The sequence below is a fragment of the Rhipicephalus sanguineus genome, chromosome 2, assembly GCF_013339695.2.
Source record: "Rhipicephalus sanguineus isolate Rsan-2018 chromosome 2, BIME_Rsan_1.4, whole genome shotgun sequence".
NCBI lineage: Eukaryota > Metazoa > Arthropoda > Arachnida > Ixodida > Ixodidae > Rhipicephalus > Rhipicephalus sanguineus.
In genome coordinates, this window is record NC_051177.1 from 66,419,363 (window position 1) to 66,426,136 (window position 6,774).

Below are 6,774 nucleotides of genomic sequence, written 5' to 3' on the forward strand. Positions count from 1 at the left end.
ATTGGAGGCAGGAGAAGGTCAAATCTCAAAGCACAACTTACTTATCCTGTCTCTCGGTGAGTTTCCCAGTGATGCAGTTCATTCTCAATTTCAATGTTCCAGCAACGCGGCATATCAGGCCACAAGTAAAGTAATATTGCAATTCATTTTCGAGTATATTTAAACGTGTGTTTGTAACATGTATCTTACCACAAATGTTGTATTTTATCGCCCTTGCACATGTGTGTGCGTTTTGTAAAAAACAAGATTAGGTGAAAACACGGGCAAATTTGCATCTATACAGTTATGCGCTTGTGCACTTGCATGCGCTGAATGAACGCATGGCAAATCATTATGTATTTTGAGGAACTGTGATGGTTTGTGTACTGAAAGCACCGACATAATGTTCAAGCAATAATTGTACTCTAAGTATGATATTTGTGCGTAAGGATTTTCTTATTGTCTACGTTTCCTTTACAACGCACCGTCCAGTATTACACCAGTGTGTATTTTCAATTACACGCTTTTTCTATCACTACAAGGTGTAGAAATGTTTGCTGAGCGCGTCCAGATATGGGTATCTTCAACGAGCGGCAAGCAGTATTCTGTTTCTTCAATAATGTGCTTTTGTACACAGTGTTTCTATTTTTCAGGTAATACAGAAGTTATTTTCACTTCAGTCAGCCCGGGTTTAAGATTGATTTTACAAAAACCGAGACTGATTTGATGCACATATTCTCGCAGAATTATCGTCCAAAATTTTTACAACGATGTTGAAAGTACCTTCATTACGCGTAAAAGTAAATTTTTACAATACTTTTGGTGAGTTCTGTGCTAATTTTTCCAACAGTGATTATAATATGTGCACAACCACGAACTGAACTCTTTTTCTTTGGTTAATACATAGGAAATTCGAGAAATTGTACGTTGGATCATGCTGAAATACTTCTTAGTCCGTGAAGATGCTGGTGATGTCCTGTCAATACGTTCGCTACTTTTATTTGTGTGGTATCTGTCGTCAGCATGCTGTACTGAAGGACAAGTATAGAAAGAAACAAAACAGAACCAACCAACTCAATGAGAAAAACAATCAAAGCATTCAATGGGGTCATTAAGTAATTTACGTATGAACAAGAGTTTGTCTTTCGTGTAGACAACGAATTGATCTCCTTTACTTAATGCGCAGGAAACTACGCACTTTGATGGGTGGAAATGTTGCTGAAAGTGGTTGTAATGTAATATGCCAAGCCTTCGCCTCAAAGAGAACAGTGCGCCCACAGGGTAGCGCACAAGCATATTACTTGCAAATGGTGGGCCTCTTCGTATTGTGCACTTACGACAGGCGTGACTTCTGACCACGAAGATCTCCGATGTGTAATTGAAGTAGGCGCAGCCCGCGCGTGCTTTGAATCCAACGGCCTCGATTGGCACACAGGGAACCCTGAAGAGCGCCAAGTAGAAAGCGTAAGTGCGTGGAAGAAAAGAAGATTGTTCTAGCAAGGTCTTGACGCCGAACGTGAGCGTCACGATGAAAATCGAATCGCACATATTTGGGTGCACATGATTAATTTACATGAATTCCACAGGCGACATTTATTAAGCTGAAAGCTTTTTATGGCTTATGAGAAGGGTGACTTGGCGAAGATCCGGCGTGAGGTACAGAAAAAAAGCAGATGAATCGCACACACGAAAAAAAAAACGGACCTCGTGGCTCCAGGCGTGCAAATTGCGTATTCACTTCGTTTTTCCGGCATTCGCATGATTAAATAAAAACGGCATTAGCCTGTCTCTCACTCCGTCTTTGCGGAAGTACGACACTGAGACGATGAAGAAGAAGATAACAAAGGCGATCTCCTGATGCAACAGGCGCCATGGGACGCTTCCGCTGACCGGTACCGGTCTCTTGCAGAGTATAAAAAAGCGGCGTTCCTGTGAGTCGGAATTATGACGTCTGGAGGAGTGAAAATCAGACGAATGCGAATGAATTAAAGCATGAGTGCACTTACATATATGATAGTAATGAGATCAAATTAAGTAGTGAGTTAGTGAAAGTTAATATTGAAAATTAATTAGTAAATAATATGATGATAGTCAAAGCAAATTAAGTGAGTGCTGAGAAGATTAGTTTTTTTTTTACTGATATGATATATAAGGAGATGTTGGCGCACAATTATGGCGCCGGCTACTCCTTAGCCCTTGAGTGAAACTTGAACACGTATCTTAAAGTAAAACATACAAGGCAGTTCATGTAAAATAGAACACTCGGGCACACATATGCAAAAACACACTTATAGGCACATATCACAACAAAATGATAAAGAAATGTTCCAAAGACAGCGAATGAACTCTCTGATAATGTCTGTCGTTAATATTTGGTCCGACCAGCACAAAACAGCAGAGCACACGTCTGGTCTTTAAGAAGATGTATTCGCTCATGTGTACATAACAGTCGATACGTTATTCACTTCAGCACACACATATGATGGGTGTCATATGAGACTGCGCATAATAAGTACGACATGTGTTACTCAAATGAAAGTGCGGTATTTCTTAGTACTTGTCAGCAATGCCGCTGTCTTGTAAGAAACGTGTTAACGCTTTTAAAGCTTGCGTCTGTAAAACTCTAGTTGGCCACGGGCCCAAAAGTTTCCTCAAGCTAAACGGTCTGCGGTCTAATGCCAACAGTTCCGATTTAAGACGGCGTCGCGGCGTGTCATGATGTGGACAGTCTTTGAGAAGGTGACATACGTCTTCATCTATATATCCACATTCGCATTCGGGAGTTTTCAGCTCTACCAATTCTGTGCAAAAAATGTTTTGTGTATGCGGTGCCTAGCCTCAATCGGTGAATAAGAGTTTCCATACTTCTATCTAATGCTAGCGTAATTTTGAATTCAATGAATGGATCGATGTGATATAAATCACAGCTCTTTGTACTTTGGTCGAACCAAACAGTTTTGCTCATTCTGAAAGTTGTAGCATTTATAAGACCACGCAATTCATTTTTCGAAAGTGGTAAAGAAATAGTAACATCTTTACGATGTGCTTGTCGTGCCGCTTCATCGGCAGCTGTGTTTCCAGGAATGTTGCAATGGCCAGGTATCCATTGGAATTTGATTTCATGTTGTGCCTTGCTTGCTATGGTGAGCTCTTTCAGCGTTTCGTATGTCATGCTATCACTATTACTGTCGTGTTTGTACTCGAGAGTGATCTTAATGCGGCCTGTGAGTCGCTGAAAAGTACCCATTTTCTCGCGTCTGCTGCCGAGTTTATAAATTTTATAGCATACAGAATAGCGAAAAGCTCTGCTGTAGTAGATGACGTCGTACGACATAATTTAAATGATTCCTGAATATTGAGCTGTGGTATGATAAATGCCGATGTTGAAGACGTTGTGATACTTGAGCATATGTGTAAACCTGTATGTACCCTGGATACCGCATGTGTATCTGATAAAGCGCTAGTTGTTGAGCAGCTTGGATGAACATGTCTCTCTTTCTGATAATGCCATCTACTGAGAATCCAATGCTTGGTATTGCAAGTATCCATGGAGGATAGTCCATTTCAGAGCTCCAAATTTCATTTCTTGGTAATATATGTACATTACTCTGTATTTCTGCATGAGCATTGCTTTTATCCCTTCGTAAAATCTCCAGTGCCAATGGGTGGTCCTTGTGTTGCGTCTGTAAGCGAAAAAAATGGCGGCATGTTTCGATTGTTCTCATGACTGGAAAGGGTGCTTGTCGAGTCTCAGCTATGACAAGGCTGCTGGAAGTCGCTCGTGGAACACCTAGGCAGACGCGCAGTCCCCTAGCTAATAGTCTTTGAAGTCGCTCCTCTGAAGTGTGGGAAAGGCCGTGTAAGACTGCTGCAGAATATGCAACTTTTTGTCGTATTAACGCATTGTGAATAGCGAGCATGGATGATACAGATCCGCCCCATGATGTCCCAGCAATTCTGCGGAGTATATTCACTAGCATATTCACCTCGTTTTCGAGTTTCTTTATGTGAGGTGCCCATGATAGCTGCCTATCAAGTATTACTCCGAGAAACCGATGCTGCGTCACAGTCATTAGTGGTTGTCCTTCTAAATTGAGATTGAAGTTTTTTAACTTCTTACGGGTGAAGGGCAATACAGCTGTCTTTGCGTGCGACAGAACCATTCCTCTTTCTTTTAAAAAGTTGTTAATAATATTTATGCCGTCTTGCAATGCAATCTGAATTAACCGTACGTCCGTGCCAGATGCCCAAATGCACACATCATCTGCATATAAAGAGTATTTCAACCTAGAAGGCAGTCTTTTAGCTAAATCAGCCATAACACAGTTGAAAAGAAAAGGGCTGAGTACGCTTCCTTGTGGCACTCCCTGTCTGACGTCGTGTTCTGCACTCTTTCCTTCGCTCGTCTGAATGAATATTTTGCGACCTGATAAAAATTTAGATATCCACCGCAAAGACCTGCCGGACAGTCCGAGTTCCAACATACTCAGCAGAACATGAGTGTGACTGACTGTGTCAAATGCCCTTTTGATGTCTAAGAACACTGCGACCGTCAAACTACCACAGGCGTGTTCATGCTCCACATACGTTACTATGTCCAGTATTGCATCCATTGTGCATCTCTGTTTCCTAAAACCTGTTAAGTAGTTGGAGAATACACCGGTTCTGTTGCACCACCACTGAAGTCTTGCATCAATCATTTTTTCCATTACTTTACATAAACAACTTGTCAGACTAATTGGCGGAAGGATTCAAGGCTCAAGGGCGTCTTAGCGGTTTTAAGATCGGAATGATGCGAGCAAACTTCCAAGACTCGGGTACAATTTCTTGCATCCATAGATTATTGTAAATATCTAAGAGAATGGTTGTGCCTATCGGCCCAAGGTTCTTTCGCATATTGTACGTAATGCCGTCCGGTCCAGAGGCCGATTTTTGACGACATGATGCTATAGCACATTGCAGCTCACTTAACGTAAATACAGGGTCTAGTTGAGGATGCTGGGCCCAATAGCAAGCATTAATTTTCTGGCTGACTAACGAGACAGAATTATCAAATAAGGCACATTGTGATGCGGCGGGCCTGCTGATAAGTTGACAAAATTCATCTGCTACCACAACTTCCCGTTTGTCCAAGGCTACAGCAAGCGCACGAAATGGGAAGCTCTGTGATACAGGGCCACTAAATGCTCGAATTACCAGCCAAATTCTTGGAACAGGTGTGTGGGGAGAGAGCGTTCCACAAAAATCACGCCAGCGTCGTTTACCTAAATTTTCTAGTCGTCGGCGCATTACACTGTGGATTTTCTGTGCATTTTTGTATGCTTCTAAACTTCCGCTGCGTCGATATGCCCTTTCGGAACGTCGTCTGATGGCTCTTAGTTGTTCATACTCTCCGTCGACTGCAGCATAGTCTTTTGGAATCGGGACTTTTTTTGTACATTTATTCGCATTATCTTGCAAAAATTCAGTAAAGCTTTCAACTGTCGTAAGTTCACTATTTTGATTTGTTAGGCGGTACCGAAAAGCTTTCCAGTTCGTCAGTTTGCTGTAGCGCCTGATGTCGTCATTTCGCAAGTAGGGGTGACTTATAAGGATGGGAAAATGGTCACTCCCACGTGTTTCTACATCCGTTGTCCATCCCACACCATTCACTAGATCTTGGGAACACATGGTAACATCTATGCAACTCGAGTAATTATGTCCACGGAGAAAAGTTGGGGAGCCGTCATTTAAAATTGTCAAATTGCATTTGTCTGCGGCACACTCAACAACGTTCCCACGTGCATCACATCGATCACTACCCCAGATTATGTTGTGCACATTAAAGTCTCCACATACAAATGTATATGAATTTGAAATATTGAAGATATTTGTTAGCTCTTCCACCGAAATGCGGCTTGAAGGTTGTAGGTAAAAATTAATCACTGTTATGCACTGCTCACCAAAGGATACCTTACAAGCGACGAATTCCGGGAAGTCCGAATCACTTGAGTGAACTTGGTGAGAAGGTAGGTCCTTTCTGACGCACAGATGCACTCTGCTAGGACCACTTCGACGAGATGACTTATATATCACGTAGTTAGAAAGGCGGAAATCGTCATTCATTCCTGCCTCTTGGATGCAAAGTATTGGAAAGTTATATTGCAAAAGGAGTTTACGGAAGTCAGCACACTTCCTTCGAAGACTGTTGCCATTCCACTGGAGTACGGAGACATTTTTATAGCGCTTATCCATATGTTACTTGTCGCAGGTCTGACCCGGATTGTTGATACAATAGTGCTTCCAGAGGCAGCAAGGCTTTTACTTCTGGCAGGTTGTTTGCTTCCGGGAGAAGCTTTGTGACAGTGATATTAGTTAAAGTCACTCATAATTTGTGGTAGTTATTTTGTGCACTTTGAACATTCTTTATTCTTTATTCAAAGGTTACCCCGCATTGCCCAAAGGCGTTACAGCAGGGGGGTTACAGAAACGACATAAACATTGATATAAAGCTCAAGGTAATACAGCACACCGGTTAGATTTCGCCCTCGATTCGTTTTAGGCGAACGCATGAAGGACCCTGTGAATATTTATCAAGTACTGCTGATTCTGTTGTCTCTGGCCAAATAGTAGGTTTGAAAAGCCGCAACAGCACGCGCCATTGTTCGCCAGAAAACGTAGCAGTAGTTAGAATGATTGCCAGTCTAAAGAAGTGAACAAGCTCGCCGCTACAATCGAAGGTGTTAATTAATGAGGCAACAGCAATCTGCACGAATTGTGCGAGCAACAGTAGTGCCCTGTGTTCAGATAAGAAGA